We start from the raw sequence: 23,692 nt of genomic DNA, 5'->3' as shown, positions 1-23,692 counted from the left end.
ACTAAGCAAATACCTACTGAGAGTACACTTCTATCCTCCAGGTGAACGGAAAGTTTTAATTTACAACTATCATGCTGCTACAATTCCAAGCATGACAACAGGGTGACACACGTCATTTCCCATGTTCTTACATGTCTCAGTTTTTCAGTTATTAAATGACAAGCTAGGAAATAGTAATAAACAGACAAGTCACAATGAAGCTAGTGAGTGAAAGGATAGTCAAGATTCATCAGAGTTTGATGGGAGCTATAGAAAGAACAAAACATCAGCTGCATCAATGGTATGAGAAAACAAACTAACAAAAGAAAACAACCTCAAGAAATCTAACCAAGGAAAAACGAGGCACTGGAATCATTCATGAGGTAAAATGCCATGTATCTGTATGATACTTTGTTTATGATGTTCATGTGAAAGGGAATGGAAAGGGCAGCTGTAAGTATGGCAGTCTAATGCTTCATCATCCTCTCTATCTCCTCAGAATCTCCTAGAACAAACTGCACACGGCAGGGAAGACAAAATCAACACTGCTGATTAATCATAGCTCTCCTTGCTAAATAGCCAGGGGAGACAATAGCAAAGTTTCCACTGAGTTTATCAGGAAGAGGAATTTAGCCTGATTACTTAATCCCTTTATCCTGTTGATCTGGTGCTCTGCATCTGTCTACTGCCGCCCAGTCCCTGGGCAACAAACTATTCACAAGGCTCTGCCTCCGCCACCGCGCTCACCAATTCCACTTGTTTCGCTCATAAACACAAAGGGAAAAGAATTTTCAACTAAATTAGAAGCTGGCTAAAATTCATAGTGGTTTTCTTCTGTGGAGTTGCGTGCGGGGAGGATGCTGAGGAATCTACTCTCTTCTGTTATGCCCATTTGTGACAGACATAACTGTAATTACAAACTTCAGGTAGATTATGAAAAGTGTGGAAACTGCCTCTCAGAGCTTCAGCCTTTAAGCCACTTAAAAGGCATGAGCTGTTCTTAGATGACACTACTAAATTTGGGAATCTGTCTCCGGTACTGGATGCAAAGCTGATAAGCCCAACATCCAGTCCATCTCTTCCCCCTTCCTTTCCAATAATCTCATAATGTAACCTTTATTTCTTCCAGATTTCAAATGCTTTGATGGTGCTTCAATCTAAACTCCCCAGGCACTGTGCAGTCACAGTCAGCTCAATGTTCTGTAGAGCTTCCTCAGTCTCAAAATTCAAAGGTAAAACAGAAGACGAGACTTTGGTGGAAAAGCAGTTTGCTTTCCCTAATGACTCCTCCGAAACAGCAATGGAGAAACATGTTTAATAATACTTTAAAAATAAAGAAATAGAATCTGAAAAGATAGCAGCTAATAAAGATCAGCCACAAGCCGCAGAACTGGCTGCAGTTTAAACTTCTTTAAAATAGGTATGCTTTCTCTTCTCCAAGTACAGGGTATTTTGTTGAGCAAACTTTTTACCCATGAAACCACTTCCACATTACGGCTGAGCCATGTTTTTGACAATAATGTTTGGTTTGGCAAGTTTTAGCATGGTTATCTTGGAAAACAGATATTTCAAGCTATGCTGTTTATTTGGTCCCAGTATACTCCAAGTTATTTTGATGAAACTTCAAATGTTGCATGAAAGAAAGTCACAGCCAATAAATCACCTGAATCACCAGAAAATCCCTTACAGGACAGTACTGAGTGCTTCACCCTGCCAAGAAACAACACCAAGTTGTCTATCTGTTACAAACTGGAAATACCTATAACAGAAGGAAGGATTCCTTCTATTGCAAGAAAGCAAGTAAATATATACAGCAGAAAGAATAGTAATACGACCCTACAGCAATATTCACCATCAAACAGAAGGATCATAACTCTTCTGAGCAGTTAGCACTTAAGTTCGTAAAGTTACTGAGGCGGCTCTCACAGCATTTGCCTCTTTCTAAAAACTGTTATTTATGTACACACACATATATGTTATGCAGTTTATTGACTTAAAGGCAAGAATTTGCACCAAGCAGAAGGAAGGGAGAGCTATTTCTTTATCAGCACCATCTTCTTCAACCACAGCAAAACAAAAAAGCACTGCAAATTGTAATAAAATGCAAAGAAGAAAGATTTAAACCCCAAAATGATGCACAATAGCTCACTCAAACGTGATTTTGTTTTGTTTTCTTCTGGGTCTGTTGCTCTTTAATGGTGTCATAAGAACTGCTATATTTTTTCCTGAAAATGTGAGGCTTTTGCAAACAATTCACAATATCAAAGGATGATATAAATCACTTTTTATAGCCCTGAATACCTTAAGAAGTTTCTTTCAGAAGTAGCAGCGAGTGGCTTGATTCTCAGAAATGCTCTATAACCTCCGATCCCAAAGGAAAAGACAGCATCTGTCCTTGCCTTGCACTTGTAGAAATCAGGCCAATCCTAATGTCTGGAAGTAAACAATACAAATACTTTTAATGTTGTAGTATTAAAGTAATTCCTATTTTTAATTAATCCGTACTTAATTTGAAAATTAATACATTTGTAATACTCGCATTGTTTTTCTCACAAATGTTCACATACTCCTCTCCATTTCTTAAACTGTCCTCAGTGAGAAATGCATAAATGAAATCTTCCTGCAACCCAAGCACTGACTGCTTAGAGTTAAGAACGGCAGCAGGAGAAGGAGACAGGAGAAGGAGAGCATTTGAAAATTTAAGCTTAGCTCTACAGCACTGCCAGAATAGGCACATGAGCAACTATGATAATCTCAAATTTATAGGAAATTTCATTATTTTGTTTCTTTTATTATCAACAGTACTATGAACATGAACAGGAATTAATATCCTAATGACAATAATTATTTCATCTCAATTTATTTTGCAGTCTGTGTCAGTCTTCATTATTGCATATATATCTGAAGTATTGCACCAACAAACATCTCTGAGAAATCTTCAGATAACATCTACATCAGTGCATGGACTTATCTCTGTATTTGTCTTTCCCAGAAGAGCAAGCCCTCAAATGAAAAATAGCAAAGAACCATCTAATTTACTGAGCAGCCTGCTACGGATGCAAGAGTCATGCACTGACCTCATTTACACAGACAGAGATCCAGGATGGCTATCACCTTCAGGAAAATAATTTGAATCTTCCTTCAACAGAAACTGCTGAACTGCACCCCAACAATGCAGAAACATCTCTGTTATTGACACTGAGTCCTGGGTGAATATTTTACATGCTTCAAAGTAGAAACAATTCAACATTTCCTCCAAGAGATATTTCTGTTTAAAAATCTCCTCTACAAAATGTACATTGCAACTGCAATATAAAGCAACTCATAGCTGCAATCCTATACAAAGAATATAACTTGTAATTCACTCTGTAATTCACTAATGAATAAATGCCTACTAGTTATGGACATTAAGGCTGTGACAGTGTAAAATTAGTTTTCAAAGATGACTTGTGACTTTTGGTTGGCTTGCAGTAGGTGCTGTTTGGGCATCTGTTGGTTTTACACACACAGATATACAGACAGTGTTGGATGTACAGTTATGCAATGGATGCCATGATGCCCAGTCACTCAAGTAACTTGAGTGTAAAAACTCAGTTTTTACAATTATCTGGGCTTTTTGGTACACGGCTAACTCACACACATCTGTGCTGGTGTCTGCATACAGAAACTGCGTAACTCTTTGGACAAGGCACAGTTTAATATGTGCTCAGAAGTTACTATATACTGACCACAGGAGTGGTCACTGGAAGCAGTTCAAAATGTTTTACAGGAATGCTTTGATGCTATCCAGAGCAACACTACTGGCCAGTAGCAAGACCGTAATTATGCTAGCTGGATTTGGAACCAGGGTTGAGTTGCAAGAATTCTCTTCCCAGCTCACCCATTCCAGAGCTTTATCAAGGCCAACATACTGTTGGGAAAGTTCAGTTCCAGTGAAAATGTAAGCCTACAGCTGAAAACCTCCTGGGCTGTTTTTGTTTTGAAATCTAGGTCACACCACTCGAAGAGCAGCAGTAGATTTTCTACACAGGTGTAGAGGATGTAGGAATTCTGTATAGAAGAAAAAATACAAACAAAGAAATGTTTACAAAAATCTAACTTTATGTAGGGGAAAAATATTAACATAATTCATTATAAGCCTCATCCCCGGCTTTGCGGCCATCTGTGGTGGGGATTTTGCTCTGAAACAAGAAGCAATAGACAGCCTTAAACACTGCTGGGAGCACACAAGCCCTATGTTTATTCCCAGCGACATATTCATAAATTATAAAACCAAACGGGGACCACTTTGTGTGGGCTGCAGGAATGTACTTAGTAATGACATGTTCTGTCTGCTACTGTGGCCAGGACAGGCCTTCAGAACTTGCAGCCAGATGCATGTTTGCTTGAGTCAGGTATGTTGACCTTGTACACCTGAATAGCAGCCCCTAACTCCTCCGCTCAGGTTGATGGCATTCATGCAGCTTGTCACTGCTGGGGCCGAGCCAGGTGGCAGAGCACTCAGTCACTCACGGCACCTTTACCGGCACCAGTGACCTCAGCAGACAAGCTTTGCTCTGGTCACACAATTTTCGTGGGCAAAGATGACGGCTGTGGATTTGGTTGGACTTTTCCCAATCTTTGTTGGCTACAGTTTTTAAACTCTCGTTTCCTTGGCATAAACACATGTCCAAGCTTGAGACTTACAGTCCAACTTTCGCTCAGCCAAATTTTGCTGGTTTGAGGAACCATTTCCGCTATTCTCTACTTCCTCAAGTGACCCTAAACTAGGGAATAGGCTGATCAATATTTACAACTGGAGAAGTACTTATTTGCTCTGAGCCTCATGGCACTGGCTTATGGGAGCTGTGCATGATGTTCTCCCACACAAACGCAGGTACAGTTCCCATTATTGTCTCAAACACTGTCAGGGAGATACATTTCTCCCCTTGCTTCCAAGCAAAGAATCCTCTTGACTCCCTCCTCCTTTATTCAGTCTCAGTATTTAAACAACAGACAAACACTAATGTCTTATAGACTACTTTGTAAGATATAATTATTTTCAAAAGAAACTACTGATCTAGGAAATTATTTTAGTCTCAAAAATGAATGTTGTTTTTCATGTCTTAGGAAGTAAAGACACCTTATCATGTCTGAATAGTTCAGTTCTCTCTGTCATACATTACCCTGATTAATTTCGGCAGTGATGAAGTTGTAGAGCTAATTTAAAGTTATGATCATATGGAACCATTGTATTCACCACTGCAGAATCATGTTCCTGTTTTAACCCTTGTGACCCTTTTCCTCTGCAGAAGCACAGGAGGTAAAACCTGCTCCTAGATGGGTGTTTCATTTTCCTTCACCATTAATGAGAATGCACAAATCATTACACTCTGAGAGTCAATTTAGTTAAGAGAAGCAACAATTTTACTAAGAGTGCTGCAGTACAGCAAGAGCACCAGATAGGTATACCAAAAGTGGAATCACCCAAGAACAGTAAGGCTGTTAACTCAAAGACAAGCAAAGTTCACTTTGTCAGTCTTAGAAATCATGAACGGAAGTGACAGACACAAGAAATCCAACATGTTTGCTGGGTAAAACAAGAATATGCAGAAATACCAGGCTCACCATTTATTTCCTTTCTTGAGTTTTCTTTCTTGTTTCCTTCTCATTATTGTTACTGGAGCATTTTTAGAGAAGTACTGTAAATAATGGCAGTTATCTGTGTGAACTGTATGCCATTCGTGGCTTGATGCTTTTAAGAAATAGCCTTGTCTTCTTTCAGACTGAGCGCGTACTCCGTGTGGCTTCCCAAAATAACTTCTGGCGATCCCTGCAGCTAAAAGAGCTGTTGATTTCTAGAAAGTGACACATTAAGTGTCTACAGAAAGATCAAGTATGAATTGATTAAAGAACATCTATCTGAATGTCTACTGTGAAGTGATCAATCACTGACAAGTTTCTGAAAGTGGTTTCAACTCCGCATGCATACAAAGGTAATAAGTAGCAAAAAATACCAAGCAAATACTTAAAAGCATTCTTCAAAGCTCTCCTTAGAAGAACTAACCTGTATGACATCAGTTTATATTACTGTTATATATCAGAAATACTTAAACAACAACACTGCTAAGAAAATGGACTGGCACATCCACCTCACTGTTATCACAGTGGTATTTGCTTAGCGAGGATACGTGGTTATTTTACAGTGATGGAAGTTTCATTAACAAACAATTTCACTGTACTGCCAGCTAGCAAAACGTTTAACAAACACACTGGGCAGAAGAAACTGCTCCTAAAAGAAAGTAGCAGTTCACTTAGCAATTAGCCTGCTAATTTCTTGCTACTTCTCTAATAGAGCCCAAATAAGCTTAATAGGTTTGCTGCCCCACACTGGAAGTTGCCACTTTTGAGTAAGATTGTGACCTACGTTATCACGTTCCAGACTGTATTCAGGAAAACCTGTGCAGTTGATTTTCTTTCTTTTTTTTTTTTTCTTTTTTTTTTTTTTTTTTTTTTTTCCTTCAAAGTTCTTACATCCAGGGAAATCAGGGCATACAGCTGATCAGGAGCAAAATTAACCAACCAGACAAAGCCACCCAGTATTCCACTAGGCCATCATTTTCAATCAGATACCAAAGAGGACAGAGCCTTTTTAAACCAAAGTAATTCTAAACTATGGAGAAATAGATTTAAAAAATAAAAAATAAAAATGAAAAAATAAAAAAAATGCTGTGAGCCCATCTGCTTTCATTAAAATCAGAGAGGCTGCAGTTGCATGATTCACTGACACTAAGGGCAATTTCAAGTTAGTTCAGTGATATTACTCACAGTATGTCTCCAGAAAGTTCTGCTGGCATGCTCTCCTCAATCAGGGTCAAGTGTGACTTCCATTAATAGATTACAATGAAGGTTTTTGAGAACTGCAAACCTGGCCCAAATGCTCACATTCCAGTGAGAACACCTTGACTGTACAACAGCTAAAAAGAAACACAAGAGCAAGGGACTGCTGGGCAAATCATGGGACAAAGAATGGGACCTTCCAGCAGCCAAGAGATCTGAGTGAGTGAGATAACACTGAAGAGAACAGAGGAAGTATTAAAGTGGAGAGTGAAACCTGGAGAGAGATGAAGGGCTGAGTAGTGTTACTGCCCTGCAACAATAAAGCTCACACTCTCTCTCTACAAGTGTTTCTGTGCAGCCCAGTACTGCAGGAATCAAGAGCTTCTTCTTTACTTAATCCAACATCTCTGTGAGGAAGGTGAAATCACTCATTGTGCGCGCAGAAAACTAAGACAATAATATTAACGGTTTTATCTGACAGCATTCAGCAGGAGGTAAGAACAAACAGCCTGTGTCTTTGTTAGCTCTCGTTTTAAAAATAACACAGCAGGCAGAAGTGCCTTGATCTTTCACACACATATGTCATGTTCGAGTCCTTCTCCTTATCTCTCACCTCGGATGGCAACCCTCAGGATTACCCACACCACTGAGGAACCGGCATTGAGCCAACGGATTACCAGGTCACTTCACAGAGAGAGCCAGGGAAGGAGGAAGCCCGGGCAAATTGCTTTCTGGCAGAAAGAGCAAAATTTCAGCTTACCTTCTGCTGCGGGATGCTGAAGTGGCACTGAGTCTGGAGGGGTGAAGTGGGACTGCGTTACTGAGGGAAGCCAGGGAGCACAGACTGCACTATGGCCCTCACGGGCACGCTGGGAAGCTGAAATTAATGCAAAGCACACTGCTGATAAAGGCAAACTGACATGCGAGTGAGATTACTCTGCCATGTAGCTGAGGAAAGCCAGACAGTGTGGTAAAGCCGCCTCCTCTGAGGAGGTGAGCACACTCAGCTACAGTGCACAGCAGCTTGGGGCTGTGCTGAGGGAAAGATGACCAAATGCTAGTTTAAAAGAACTGAAACACTGTTCTTTATTCACCAGCTGAAGGTAAAGCAATAAACTGATAAAGTTATAAATCCTATACCTTCTTTTGGCTAATGCTCAGAGATGTGGAAAAGCAGCACTACCCTGCTGAGGGAATTTAAAGGGGCAGCGTCCCACTGTCCAAGTAAAACCAAGGAGGACAACACTCTGACATTTCAATATGTTGTTGACAATAAACGATTCATGGGATGGCTGACATTCTACTTAGCCTAACTGATAATAAGATTTCTTAAAAAACAACCACCACCACAGGTGGACAAACAAGAGGCAGGAGCCGTGGCTTCCTAGCTAAGCAGGGCAGGCGCTGAGGCCTTTCCCGCCAGAACCCCTGCATGCACCGCCCCAGGAGCAGCGCCTGGCCTTCAGGCCTGCTGCCACATTGGGACGGTTCAATCACAAAAGCAGGGAGTCAAACTGGGCGAGATTTCTTCTGAAATTAAAAAAAATAAAATATACAAGAATGGCTGAGTCTGTGACTCCCACATAAAATATATTTACAATGCCAGAAAATTCTAATTGTCCAACAGGAACAGACCTTGAAAGAGGAACCTTTCCTCTCCAAAACGCTACAGATGTTTTCCTGTACTTCTATCAATTCTGAGGCATCGGTGCTGTTGTAATTGTTTTCCCAGCAACACTCCACCCTCTGCAAACACGGGAGGCAAGTTCTCCAGTCAGGTCTTTTTCCTCTAAATACTCATTTACGTGCTCCGTTTGCATTAGATAAACATAGGGCCTGAAAGCAACTGAAAAAGCACAGTAACTTTTTTCAGCCATGACACAGTGACTCTTCTTCTCGTCGTTCTCATTTAGTATTATTTATCTGCCTCCAGATAACTTGATTATACCAAGACGAGTATTCCATTGGTTTAATCTATAGAGGGCACATAGATTTTATTTTATTGTTTTACTCCCAGTCTCCAAATACTACTGTCAAGAATCCTAATAGAGCAGAAATGGCAGACTGGGGTCCCAGCAGCCAGACGGCACCCATCAAATAAGAGCTTTTCCATAAGTTGTGCAATGTCATGGGAGTTTCCAAAGCAGTCACTTCTCCATGTCCTTTTTTTTTAATCCCCCTATGCATCTTGGTTATGCAAAGCACCATTTTTCAAACCACCAATCAAGTCAGATCAAGAGATCAGAACGTCACAGAGCTTCTTAGAGAAAACATCCTCTGTCCTGCTGGCACAAATCACAAGGTACAAGGCGTCCTATGTCTTACCGCCCTCCCTCCCAGGGGCCCACCCACTGCAAGCATACACAAACATTTGATTATCCCATTGCTATGAGCCCAAATGTAGAATTCAAAACTTGCAATCTGAAAATATTTAAACACAGAAGTTGTAACAACTCTGCTTTTTTTAAATTAGCCTCCACCTTTTCTTCTCATGCAGAAACGTTCTTTCAGAACATATATTTGGAAAGCAGTGAACAGCACAGACCATGGTCCTCCTCATCCCAGCTAGATTCCTCATTTCATCCGTTATGTGAATAGTAGCATCTCAGAGAACAGAAGATAAAAAAAAGAAAGTGCATTTCTACAGACTGAAAGTCCTATTTTTTTTCTCATTTCCCCATTTTTTCTTCCATTTTCCATCCCATAGTCTGGAAAATTTCATACGGGCATCCGGTAGGTTCAAAACAAGTTCATTTATGGTATATTCAAAGTCATACCCAAATTACTAGTGAACAGATACACACAAGACGAAGTGAACAAGTGAGAATACTGTCACCTTACACCAGTGAACCAGTCTCAAGGGCTTGCAGACCAAAAACACATACTGCACCCAAAGATGGCTGGGAGGTCACACAAGAGACGGACAAATGCCTTCAAGAGAGTGAGGGTGGGTTATTGCTCGTTTTCACTTCTTTAAGTAAGCTAGCTTAGGTGAGCTAAGCTGCAGAACAAAGCATTCAAGCATCTATCCAGACTGATTCAATCATTAGCTGACATGCTGTACTTAAGCTCCTACCAAGTACCAGCTTCAGCTAATCATTTCAAAAGCAAATGTGAATGCTGTGCATACTGCAGTGTTAATCTCTGTTACTGCACAGCCGAGTTATGTAACTAAAATACGGCACACACCGAGTTGATAGGAGCCATTTAAGCACATACTACTCATTACATAGCCCTTGAATGTAATAGAGGGCATGAATAATAGCTTCAGCTAGAAGTCACCTGATAGCAAGATGGACACGGATGCTTAGTTCCTAAACATGCAGAAAGTAAGTCTGCAGCATCGGAGTATGCCTACAAACGTGGTGCTCCCTTTTTCTTTTCTGAATTTGTACTTCTGCTGGAAAAATTTCATAAACGTTACAGAAGACACACGACAGTTGAAATGCTAATTAAAGAGGTTAATGTAAAAGACTAGAAAGATATAGAGCTCCACAACATGTATCAACTCAGCAACAAATCAAGCTTTAAAACAGCAATTATCGGGGGTGGGGAGTTATAAGCACTTGCTAGTACTTCTGGAAACTGCTTCAAACTGTTTTTACAACCTCACTCATTTTCAACCAATAGCACTAACAAATGCATTCAATATAGTCCTTTTTGAAAACCAAAGCTGTCACAGCAATGGACTTAAAAAGAAACTCAAATAATAATCACCAACTTCCAGTCAAAAAAAAATCATAGCAAAATGAACTCCGGAGCAGCTGAGCCTTACTATCTGATGCAGGACAGAAATCACTGTCCATTTTCAAACTTAAAAAATTATGAAGTTTGTTGTCACAGACACAACAATAGAATACATAGAAGAAGAAGATAGGATAGCACTGTTTGTTGAGGCAATTCCACTTTAATTTATAAGGGGTTTAATTTATAAGGGGTTGCAGTCTATTTAATGAAGTCTTGAATTAGTAAGAACCTTTACGAAAAAAAAAAGCATCAAGAGGATTGTTTGGTTACATATTAAGCATTCTCAAAACACACTTGCTAAACAGGTTTAATTTTACTAAGGAAAAGAACTACTAATGTAAACACAGTGAATGTGTTCATATGTGTTCATAACATAGTTTTTTCAACCAACATAATCACCTTTACCAATTTCTAGTTATTCTAAAACATCAAATGTTTTAAACAAGATGTGCTCATAGATGTGTCAATTCAAAGTAGTTACCTGGATTACAGGTGCTAGCTAATGCCTCTTAAAATTTAATAGTAGCTTCCAGTACCTACAAATATGTTTCAGTTATGGCTAGAGCATGCAAATTATCTGAAACAATGCAAAGCACAATGGTCATAAAATACTGTTTTATCCAAGATGACAGCCAGGTGAAAAAACAATATAGATGAAGGGAATGTTTCTCTGTCACAGACAGAAGAGGACACTGCACTAACTTCAGCATAGCTCCAGACATCGTAAACATCTCAGGGGAAATCAATCCTTTTTTTTTTGAGAGAGAGTTTGACAGCTATCCTCCCAACCTCTATGGAGGGCTGGTGCACCGAGCACCTGCCTTTACCTGATAACAAGAATTCTGTCAAATGCACCCTGGTCCATAAAGTTGCTTTCCAGAAGCAAGAGCGATGACCAACAGGGACCTGAAATAGCCTGTTCTCTTATCATGTCAACAACATTTTGCTTTGAGATCTCCAATTTCATTACTTCTCCAGACCCAAAAAGAACTAGGACTCTGCAAATGCTACACATAAAATAACAATATACACAAAGAGCCGGAGTAAAGCACAGAAATAAGTCGCAGAAGAATTCTTCATTCTTCCTCTTGCACCAACTTCCAGACAATCATATTGGTCGCTGTTTTTAAATTTCATGCTGCTATCTTGCTTTCAGTGATTTAACTTGCTTAGAACTCTCCCACTGACATAAATGGAAGGAGGACTGTATCCTGAAGATTCACCAGAACAATGAAACGAGATCTTTAGTGAAATATCCAAGCACATCACAGAAGGCAGAATGTTTTCCACTGGCCCTTTACAAAGCGCACTCCCTACAACATCTAACTGTACCCGGTGTCCTTAGATAGTAGTGATCCACAGCCACTCTTAACGGCACAGTAGAACATCAAAGAAAGCTACAGCGGGGCAATCTGAGATACCTGAGACAGTTCACCAAGAAAAACAAACTACAGCAGATAAAACAGTATCTAGTTTATTACATATAGAAAGAGATTTCCAGAATTTACAAACACCCACATTTTCATTCCAGGGAAAGAGTTAATTTGAAAAGTTCACCCTTTGTTTTCGTTTTGTTTTGTAGTTTTCTGTTGTGTTTTTTTTTTGTTGTTGTTTTTTTTTTTTTTTTTTTTTTTTTTTTAATTTCTATTCTTTACAATATATACAATGGAAGACTTTGATTTCTTTTTTTCTGATTTTTTGTCAGTTTCTGTGCAATTGACGAATTCAAGTTGACACTTGTAAATATCATGTACAGTAAAGTTTGTCTTCATTGCAGTTAATACAGATTATTATTTTACAAGGAGTACAAAATTACTTTTCTTCTGGAAAGAAATCAGTTCAGCATCAGGGTTATCTTACAACTGATAGTATCAGCAAATATGACTGTACAATCAAGGCCCGGGGACCAATGACTCGTATTATATTATTTTCTGAATTACAATCTTAAAACAAGAATAGTACCCTACTCTATTCTTAGAAGCCTTGTTTTAAGCAGGTTTCCCACTCTGTTTACAACAGAATATAGTATACCTCAGTTCCACATCAAAAAAGATGTGCTGTAGGAAAAGTTACATTTTAATTAAAAAAGTACATGTATAAATCAAAACCTATGTTAAATATTTAATACTCTTCAACCAACATTAAGTTTTGTATGTAATAATTTACAAGGATGATTTGTCATACAGGTTTTCAGCAGCAAATGAAGTTGTGTAAATGTGCTAGTAAAATACCCATTCTCACCACGACACAGTGGTGGGCACATCAGTTCACTGTGGCCAGCTAAGTCCTTATGGTAGAGGATTAAGAGAGACTCGTAGTCCAGGTGTCACAGTGCTTCTGCTTGGCACAACACAGGATGTGCAGCTCAGTCAACTAACTCCTGAGGTTTGTGTAAAGTAAACAAACTGAACTGGATGCATCGTACCCATTTACAGAGGAAGAGGAGGAGGTGAGGTCCTAGTTGTGGTAACATGAAACATTTAGAGTCTTGATACCCATGAGTTAAAAGAAGGATTTGCTGAGGTTGTATAGGTCATCATTCTGAAAAGGAAAGAGAAAGAAAATTAGCATCACGGGCACTGTAAAGTTTTCCTGTAATTATCACATCTACCCCCACATCCTCCACTTTTTTTTCCCCCCTATTTAAAGTGTTATCACTCGAACTGAAAACGTTAGCACCTTGAAAAATTATGGCATACACATTTGAACTGTACTCAAGCATAATTTAAAGAGCATTTAAAACAAATGTCGGCAATGAAATTACAAGCAGTCAGAAATACATTTAGATTTGCAAGAGATTCACCTAAGCAAAAACAATTTAATTATTAATTATTAATTATTATACAGATTACCCCAGAAAAACTCCTATGACAGAACAAAAAAAGATCAAACAACTACCCTGCTGCTGGCATTTTTGCCCAACACGTGGAAGATGCCATGTTTTGCTTGAGAAGGATGACTGAGCATCAGGGGTGCAGCACCACCATTCACCACTGACACATAAATTAGAAAATAACTGTACCCAGAAAAGCCTATTAAAGTCTATAAACGTATTTACATTTTATTTCTTTCTCCGACAGAGGACTATGGAAATAACAAGGTACTGCAACTCTAATAAGGATTACTTATGTTCCGTAGCACAGGTTTACTAATGAGCAAACGCCAAAAGTTGCTTTTGATCTGCATCTTCAGAACTGTGTGCAGTTCTGGACACCACAAGAGAACATATAACTATCAGAGAGCATCCAAAGGAAGACTACAAAGATGGAGAAGGGTCTAGAGGGTAAAGTGCAAGTGGATTGGCTGAGGGCCCTGGGTTTGATCAGCCCAGAGCAGAAGAGCTGAGGGCAGCCCTCGTGTTGGCTGCAGATCCTCACAGGGAGCGGAGGGACAGCACTGAGCTCTGCTGTGTGTGACAGCGACAGGCCTGAGGGAACGGCATGGAGGCGGCATGGAGGGCGTAGGGCACAGAACAGATCCCAGGGCAGTGGGCACAGCCTGAGCTGCAGAGTTCAAGAAGCATTTGGACACTGCTCTCAGAGATGGGGTTTAGGTGGTCCTTCTGGAGCGGGGGGCTGGACCTGAGGATCCTTGTGGGTCCCTTTCAACTTGGGATATCCTATGATTCTGTCACTGAATGATTCTCATCATCTCAGCTCTAGCCCTCTTAATCCAGCACACAATGCAGATGCCTCAAGTCCATTCCCATCTCTGCATTTCGGTTGACTTTACACAATAGAATAGGCCAACAATAGAAGCACTCTTATGGGGTACATCTACAGGAGCAACAGAGGATGGAGTGAGACTCGGTGTTGATCTGCCTTGTGTCCTACTGGGAATCCCCTAGCAGACTCTCCAGCCCTTGGCAGGACATGATCTTGCTGGAAGAACCAGGGTCAGAGTCACACATCAGGGCACCAGCAAGAGCTCCAGCTGCAGGCTCACACAGAGCCCACAAGCAGGCAGCCACATAGAATCATAGGATTGCTCAAGTTGGAAAAGACCTTAAAGGTCATTAAGTCCAACTGCATCCCAGCCTCCAAGCAATAGGATACACAACCCCAGAGCTTCTCTCTTTGCACTACAGTGGGAAGTAGCCATACTTACTGAAGCCTGAACAACACACCCACAAATGAATATTGGTTAGAGGACAACCTCATTTTCATTTTGGGAGTTTCACACAAAAACTGATGAAGCAAGACTTAGACTTTACATAAATGTGTGACTATTTCTATATTAAATATTAACTAAGCCCCTGAAAATATAGGTAAATAGTGCATTTTCCTCAGTACAAATAAACAAATAGACTTCTAATACACACATTGAAGTACAAAACTGAAAAGACCTCCTGTCCTATATTCTTTAATTGCCCAAGAAACAAATTTATTTTCTGTGGTCCTTCAAGTGAAAGGAAAGTTTATCCTTGCAAGTGATGTGTGGTATGCTGTGAAACTCCCCAGAGAATTATCTCACAGATCTCTTATTTACTTTCAACTTTCTTCTGCGCTTGCATTGCAACCTCCTGGAATGTTCTGAGCCAAATATCTATATACAGCTTTGCAGAGCTTTGCAGCTTTCAACTATGCTTAACCTAAAATTATCCAGTAATGCCATACAGTATTAATAAAGACTAATGACAAAGTAGAAATGGCTTAAACGAAACTGAAGTATAATGTGTGCAAAGTGCCCATTTCCCAACCATCCCGGGTGCAGCAGGGCCGCAGGAAGAGTTTAGTGACCACTGTCAAGGCCACCAATCTCAGCTTCTCTGCCTGGGCAAGGCAAGATGAAGGAGACAGGTGTCCTACATCATTGGAACTTATTGTGTTAAGATATTTAAATATTTAAACAATAATTTGCATCAGCAAGACAGAAAGTGACATTTCTACACTAGCATTCAGGTAATCTCAACTGAAATATATAATCTAGAAAATAAAACCTGTGACTGCCAAGGGTGCTGCCTTTGTCCAATGCAATTCATCACCCATTCAACCAACACAATTGGGAACACACTGCAACTGCTATTTTAAGAAGTCAGAAGAGTAAATGAGGAAAGAGTTAACAAGTCTCTACGAAAAAGAAAATACTTCCCAGAGGAATTCACAAAGCAAACAGCACTGAAGAAAATCACAGTTACAGCATCTTTGAATCTTAAAAGACCTGAGCATGTGTAAATGAGAAAAAAAAGCACAAAAAAACACAGCAGGTTCAAATATCGGAGAGCTTGAAACTCCAGATGAAGACAGAGTCGTGCAGGGTGTGAACAGAACCAGGCTGTGCTTCCTATAAACTTCAGTTGCCAGTACAAGAGGAGGCAGGACATGGGCCCTGTCTTCCTGCTTGTTATTGCACCTCTAGTATGTCCAGAAGTACAATATGGAAAACTACTTGTCAAGCAGGAAAAGTATTACCAGACCACAATTCAGCCGCCGTCAGTCACTGTAGAGACTACCGATATTCCAGTTCACAAACCTCAGTGACCTTGTAACCAGCACGATTAAAAAGTACTTTTTAGAAGTTATTTTTAAGAATTCCTACTGCTCACCAAGATACAGAAGTTCATTAGAAAATATTTATTAATTTGGCCTAACAAAAGGAAACAACACCAACTTTCAAACTTCAGTTTAATGTAACAACCCCTAACTCAAGCTACTGTGGTGGTAATGCACATGTGTAAAACCTGCCGTACACTTTCTACAGTTTCAAAAACAACCAACAAACCAAAACCAAACAACACAAGGAAGGAGAAGTTTCCTTCTAATTTCACGAGCAGAAAAAAAACGAAGACTACTATCCACCCTGTGAGGTTACTGACTGCAATGATTGTTTTCATCTCCCCAACTCCTCTTAAAAATCTTTTTCTGCAATAGAAGAACTGGATAACAGAGAACATCCACCCCCGCTGCTATGACATGGCAGAGGCGCCTGTTCTGCCTTTATGCACAGGAGTGCCCAGAAAGCAGCCCTTCTGAGGGAAAGCTGCTGCTCCAGGCAACTGCCGACAGTCGACTGGAAGGCTTTGATCCAGGGAATTCCTGATTGCACATAACTTCTAGCTAAAAGCCCCGTCCTCAATTTTAGTGTACACATGTTCTTTGTTAGACTCAAAAGAATACTTAATTTTTTGGCATAATTTTCTCTCTTTTCAGAGAATTATTACAACATGTTTCAAGGCGGAAGCACCTTATAAGGTACTGAAGTCATCAGCTAGATACCTCACTGTTTCTTATCAACAACCATAAGCATTTCCTTAACAACATATAAAAACTGCGTGGAAGGCAAGTGTTTTAATAGAGAGCACTAGGACTACAGTGAGCTGAGGTAAGGATCATTAAAACCACTGACATCACTGTTGGCAAGCATGGAAAAAGGAAAACCTGTGTTTAATCTATTTCCTATTGACCACAAGCTTTAGCTGGAGCTCCCAATAATGCAGTTCGTGGTTGACTTTATGGAAAAAATTAGTGATGCAAGAAAAACGTACTGAAACAAACAAGGATCTTTAAAAGTTACTACAATGTACCTTTGACAAGCAGCCTCTGCTCAACATCTGTTACAGCACACATGCAGATAACACAAATGCGTGTTCCAGCTGGCAACACTTTCAGCTCCAATCTATTAGTCCAGGCTGGATATAACACAACCAACTGGAGTTCCTATTACAGCTCAAGTCCCATTCTTAAATCCAGTAACTAAAAATACGTCGATAGCACCCTTTATTTCCATTATGGGGGAACTGGAGGAAAGGCATATTTAAACTTCTAACTCTCAGTGAGCAGAAGGTCTAGACAATTTCACAATACATCTTTCCTGAATTTTTGTATTTAAAGTAGATGTATTGTTAAAATACACACTGAGTGCAACCACTTACTCCCTCTTTATAAATCACTATTACTAAAAGCTAACCAAAGAGCAAATACATCAACAAAAGCAAAAACTCAAGTCATCTTCAAACAAAAGACTTTTTTGTCACCAACTTCATCTTCCATGTTCTATTAAAAGCTAACAACACATCCTATCCCTAAAACACCAACAGAAATGTTCTTCCCGAGTGTCCTTCCACTTAAAAAGAAGGTAACGTACAGTTCCTGTTGAAGCTCCATGATCAATCTGTCAAATAACTACTTCATCTGATGAACATACTGGGGCAAAACGATGCTCCCAGATGCCGGAGCTGCTCGGTTTATTGTGCATTTGCTGGATGTGCACAGGACGCGACTGCTGCAGTTCTTCCATCAGCCTCACTCAACCAGACGTATTCTTCAAAACTGTTCCTAACCCACCAGCATCTTATTTGAAATTACAGAAAGGAACAAATGCATTTTTGTTTACTTTAGGATCGTGTAGTGCATCTTACTCTGTGCAGATTAAGAAGTGACTTAGTGCATAATGAACACAACTACCAAGCAGAGCAACAAGGTCAGGAACAAAGGGTCACAATTAAAGAGAAAGCCATTAAGAAAATAAAGCTGAAGACTCGTGCAGAACTTCACAAGCCCCAGTCTGCACCTAGCCTGGACACCCACTGTCTGCCCAGGTAATCTGAGTCTTTAGAAATCTGACACAAGTTAAATACATGAAGCAGTGCTGAAATACTCATTTATAGCTCTTGTTTGGGTGACATCCGCAGGAATCATCATCTAGCTATAACGAACTGACGCACATCTCCTTATAAGCTGAATTTATCCATGTTTTTGCGTTCGCCATACTCATGATCTTAAGTAGTGTCTGTTTACATTTTTCTTGGCGTTACTAACATGCACACAGATATGGGAAGTATTCCATCTGGATAAATTAAAAGCACCAAACAAGGCTTAAACTAGCTCAGATAACTTCTTTTCAAAGAGATGCAAATATACAGTACAATTTTCCCAATCTCACTCAGACCTTGAAAGAGTAAAGGAATGCAAGAAGAAACAATGGTTGCTCTAGTATGTTAATTGCGGTCTGAATTCTAACAAAAGGAATTCAAAATAGAACTAAACAAGGTAATTACAACGTTGCTATTTAACTTGACAGGCTATAATCTACATTTAGTAAGTCTAAATGAGCTTTTCTTCATTGTAGCCTAAAATGCCTGTTTCGGCTTTCTCCTGAATGGCATAAATGGAGAATTACTTTATCAAGTCCTTTCCTACCAGACCAAGTAGTTGGATTCGGTGTTTTTATCCATTTTTCTTCTTCACATAAACTATCATTTACTCATGGAGGAACCTCAGGACAAGTAATAAGCAGTACAGCCTTCCACCAGGAGTTCAAACAAAATTCATCCCCATCTTCTCCAGAAAGGCAGAAAGATGGCAGGGAAAAACCAAACAAAACAAAGACTTTTAGAACAGGATGATGAACAGAACCAGGTTCTCACACTTAAAGAAGCTCTTACTCTCATTTTCTGTATTCTGAGCATAGTGGGAAAACACCAAGTAGACCACAGACATTCTTTGGACGAGCTTCTGCTCAGCAAAGAGTTCATACATCTGATTTCAACTTTACAGTGTGTCAACATGATTTACGCTCACTCAGGACAAAACTAAAGCCATCACTGCAGTCAGCAGGAAAGGCTGCTGCCACAGGCAGGAAACCAAGGACTGACGGCCAGCAAACATCTAGCTTAGGAGAGAGCGACAGCATAGAGGTCAGATTTGGCCACTTCCACCTGTAAGGAGCAGGAAACAAGTCAGCTGTTAGTGCTGATACATAAAGATATTGGAGAAAGCAAATCACAACAGAAAAATTATTTCAGGTATTCTCCTGCTCTACTATGCAGTTAGAAGTTGGAGCAAAACTGACTTGACCTAACATTTGAATTTCTGGTAAAATACCTTCATCTTTCATTTTCTTAAGTTTTTCAAAAACAAACAAGATACAACTAAAGTTTAAACAGAAATACCTTGAATTCTATACAGTCCAGTTAATGAAGTTAAGTAGAGAAATTCTCTACTTTTTCTCACAGTGATGCAGCAAGACAACCATCTAGCAATTAAAAATTACAAACAAACAACAGATACAGCCCTAGATCCACGCTGTTTCTTGAGTTTTTTTGTTTGTTTTTTTTTTTTAATATTTGTTTTTTGTTGTTGCTATCTTTCTTAATGAAACGTGAAATACAGGAAGAGTAAGCTAAGCTGTAAGTGGGTTGATCGTGCTCATTTCTTCCCATTTTGTAAGGACAGAAAGACAGTATCTTCCTCCTTTGCTAGCAGCCCAGGCCAAATACTCAGCTCCGTGTTGAGTCGAACGTACACGAACAGAAATTCCTTTTTGTTTCAGGACTGAAGATATTTACATTAATAGCAAGCCTAAGAACACAGTGTCTCTCTAAACTGATAATCCACGTTAATACCAAATCTTCTCATAGAGCTCCTGTAATACACATGGCAGCACTCAGCAGTTTGTCTGTGGTGTCCTACGGATAGATCCGCTCACAGCCCAGTGTCTTCCTCCCTCCCCACAGCTGCACTAATGAGAAAGCTATCAAAGACTAAATGTGCATCACCCAGTTACTAGCTTCGGTCTTCATGGGAAAAAACTGCTTCTGTTTGTAAGAGTCAAAGACAGTAGCAAATTCAATAGAAGGGGTCATTTACTATTTTGGAACTCGTACTGTTCAGTTCACTGAGTTTTCAGTGTCTAACCCTGACAGATTTGGGACATACATGCTCCCCCAATGATCCCATAACCCACTGCCAGGTCAAGAAAGCGAAGGTGAAATGCACTGTGTATGCCTGCATCCTTGAAAAAAAGAGAACATTAATCAGTATTTAGGAAACATACGATCATGCATCGATGATATTACCAAGCAGCATCCAGAAACACATCTTCATTATGCTATTTATTTCTCCAAGGAACTTTCTTAGCAGGAGTTCTTTTTTTTTTTTTTTTTACTTCATCTTGCTTTACTTATAACTATTATGGTAGTTCAGAATTCAGTAAACTCGACACTGCTGGGAACCATTAGAACTGCTCTCTCTCTATGGGGAAGCAGATGATAAACACACCTTTAGATGCACTCTCACACCCTCAACTTGGTGCCAATTTACTCTCACACCCTCAACTTGGTGCCAATTTAAACTCACACAATTAAATTTGACCAACTTGAGTGCACTGAAGCTGTGCTCATACTATATCAAAGAAATTATATCAGCAATAGAGCTCAGTAACTCATAAAACACAGCGTAACTTTCACAAAATCAGAATACATCTCAGTCACTCTATTTTCAAGTTCATTATTTTTCTGTTAATTTGTATTTCACTTGCCTTTCTGCACTGCAGTCTATTTCCTCATTTCTGCAGCCAAACATTGTCAATTCCCCTCTGCTTTTCTGACCCTATTTTGTAATGCTCATTTTCTGCCAGACTGCCTTTTTACAATATGTGAAAAACAAAATACAAGAACAAACCAAAACAACAATAAACCCTACATAATTAATTCTAAGTACCTTGAAACAATATGATACACGCTAAATTAAGAGTTCCACCTTAAAGGAAAGATTTGCACCATTCGGATTAGCCAAAGCTATTTTCCTCCCAATGGACATTTGGGGGAATAAGGCAGAAGAAAAATGGCATTTAGAAGGAAGACATACAGAAGCCCCGCAGGGGATAACCTGGCCAGTTGACCTTCCCTTTGAAATTTTGCCAGTGCAAATTAAGTAGCTGGTCTGCAGCACTTCTGGCAGCAGCGTGGGAAGGAAGTTCTGCAGTGATTTTGGATGAAACACTTCCTCAATTCCCAACAACAGCACGTTAAATATCAAAAAGGATAATAAGGATAATAAGGAGGTACTGGCAAACACATTCTCAAGAACCAGCTATGAAAGCAGAGGAGGGGATTAAAGGAAATGAAATGCCATTAAGTAGAAAAAAATGTAACAAGGTTCAGAAAGCTAAGGTGGCTGCAAAGCATACGTTATTTTGACACCACCTGCCATGCCTTAATAAAAAGCTGCAACAGAAATAAAAAAAGAAAATAGAAGTAGTGCTTTATTAAAGTAAAAGGAGATGGCTTTTGATGAGAGGCAAAAAGACACAGTAAAGTTTGTTACAACTTGAAGCCGTACTAGAAAACAATTAAACACACATTGAGCTTTTCACCAAAATATCTGGTGAATCTAATACCAAATGAATTGCTCCAGCTGCTTTGTCCCATTTTCTGCTTTGTATAGCAAAAAGATAATTAATATTACAAGTCCATCTCAGAAATTACTATTTGAATCCACACTTCAAATCTGACGTTCAGAATCCTTTGGCACTTAAAATCAACAACTGAAATCTCAAGCATCACAAACTCTGTGCTCACAAATTCCTGAGCAGCAGAGCGCTGTGGCTGGGGAACACAACCTTGACCCAAGAGCTTAAGGGTACACCTAGAAGCAGAAAGACCTGAAATCTAAAGCTGGTTCTTGGTTTGATTCCCTGCATAGCTCCACTCAAGTTGCTCTGCCTGGGTCTCACGTAAAATAGATAAAATATCTCTCTACTCCATTTACTCCTAAATGAAATTTGCTAGTGAGGAGGAAAAAGACGTTGTGATGCCTCAAACACACAGTTAGCTGAATATCTAAGGAATGATGTTCATTCTTATCTTCCTGTCTCAGTGCCTTGACCACGAGTTGAGAACTTCTACCTGATGGAAGAGGGCAGGCTGTCAGGGACCAGACAGCAGGGTGACAAGTGTCTTCAGAGGGTCCACATGATGACAGATGCGCGGCAGCATCTGGACATTGTGCTATAAATACAGTATTAGGCCAGACATATATCAAGGAGAATAAAAATAAATGAATACTTGCTTCATTCCCTCAATACTATTTACAAACTGAAGAAAAAAAATCATTGTACGTGAGGAAACAATGTTTTTATTCTATTCAATTCTATTCTTAACACAGTCTTAAACAACGAGAATGCATATGCACGAGGCAGGGGCAAAACCATCAATGCTTAAAAAAACCTCACAAGCATTTGAAAATTTCCTATATTGCAAGCATCATTCAACATTAAAGCACATTTGTAAAATTAAGGAAACGCTACATGAAAATAAAATTCTTAACTGGAAAAAAGAACAAAATTCCAGCATAAGAAAATACACTTTTATTCATAGAGCACAAGTTCCACCCTTTAATAGCACTGATCTAATGATGAAGATATTCTGGACTGCAATGGGATTAACCTCAAAAATACTACTGAGCACTTTAACGAGGTCTGAGTTCATGGCTGAATTATCCACTCTGCCATTAAACACTGAAGTGGATGTTTGTATATAGATTAGGCTTTCAAAACAATTGTCATCCAATTTGTTTTCAGAAACCATAGTAACAAAAAAACAGTGAATACAGGGTGATGGCAGGGCACAAAGGAAACCACAGTCTGATTCAAAACAATGGGGCTATCTCAGCTGGAAGTTGAGGGGCAGAGGAAGAAGCACCTGGCAGGCCCTTAGGGCCAATCTGGATGCAGCTGTGAGTTAAATCCAAATTATAAACACCAATCAGACAACCAAGCCCTCTGCTGCTGTTTCTTTAGAGTTCTGCTCAGTGAAATCCTGAAAGGCTGAATGACTGCCAACACGGTATTTTAAAGCTATGAACAGCTTAAATGGACTAGCCTTCACTTGCTTGGTTGCTATGATTTCCAATGGGACACTGATCAACAGTCACATGAATAACTTAATTTCAATACCAATCTAGCATTGTGAGACTATGATTACACAAGCAAAAGTCAAAGTAGGTAAAAGTTGTCCTCATCACTGAATTTGCAACCAAAAATTTTAATTCACTCATTCTTTTTTTTAAAAAGCACAACAAGGAGAAATTTTCTCCGTATAATGGAAGCTGTTCACCACAATATCAGTAAGTATCTCACCAGATGATAGATACTGTATTGTTGTGACATAAACCTTCCATCAGTTGTCACATCTAGTGTTAAGGATAACCTTTTAGAAGTTATTAGTGTAAGTCAACAGAAAATTTCAAGCATATAGTAATACAGATTAAAGGCTTAGCATGCACACAAAACGATCTGCACGTGATATTACATCTCATTAAAACACCATTTAGGTGTCTTGGTTAATCGATAATCAAAAACATCTACTAAACATTAACCCTGACAAAACACATAACAATTCGACTTTATTACATAGAATGATTACATT

The 23,692-nt window shown here is 39.4% G+C and overlaps 1 protein-coding gene across 1 annotated transcript in view; it reads right to left on the bottom strand.

The window, feature by feature from the left end:
- Window positions 1–12,003: 12,003 nt before the first annotated feature.
- The window catches only part of IRS1 (insulin receptor substrate 1), a 47,921-nt gene continuing 36,232 nt past the window's right edge, over window positions 12,004–23,692 (bottom strand). The window contains exon 2 of the mRNA XM_042821112.1: window positions 12,004–13,086. The gene's annotated coding sequence lies outside the window, so the exon portion shown is untranslated. The remainder of the gene's footprint in view (window positions 13,087–23,692) is intronic.

Source organism: Centrocercus urophasianus, unplaced genomic scaffold (assembly GCF_019232065.1).
Source record: "Centrocercus urophasianus isolate 14NV4802_14NV808 unplaced genomic scaffold, USGS_Curo_1.0 seq_19, whole genome shotgun sequence".
NCBI classification, from domain to species: Eukaryota; Metazoa; Chordata; class Aves; order Galliformes; family Phasianidae; genus Centrocercus; species Centrocercus urophasianus.
The sequence above is the reverse complement of the archived record's forward strand: the minus strand, read 5'-3'. Positions and strand labels throughout refer to the sequence as shown.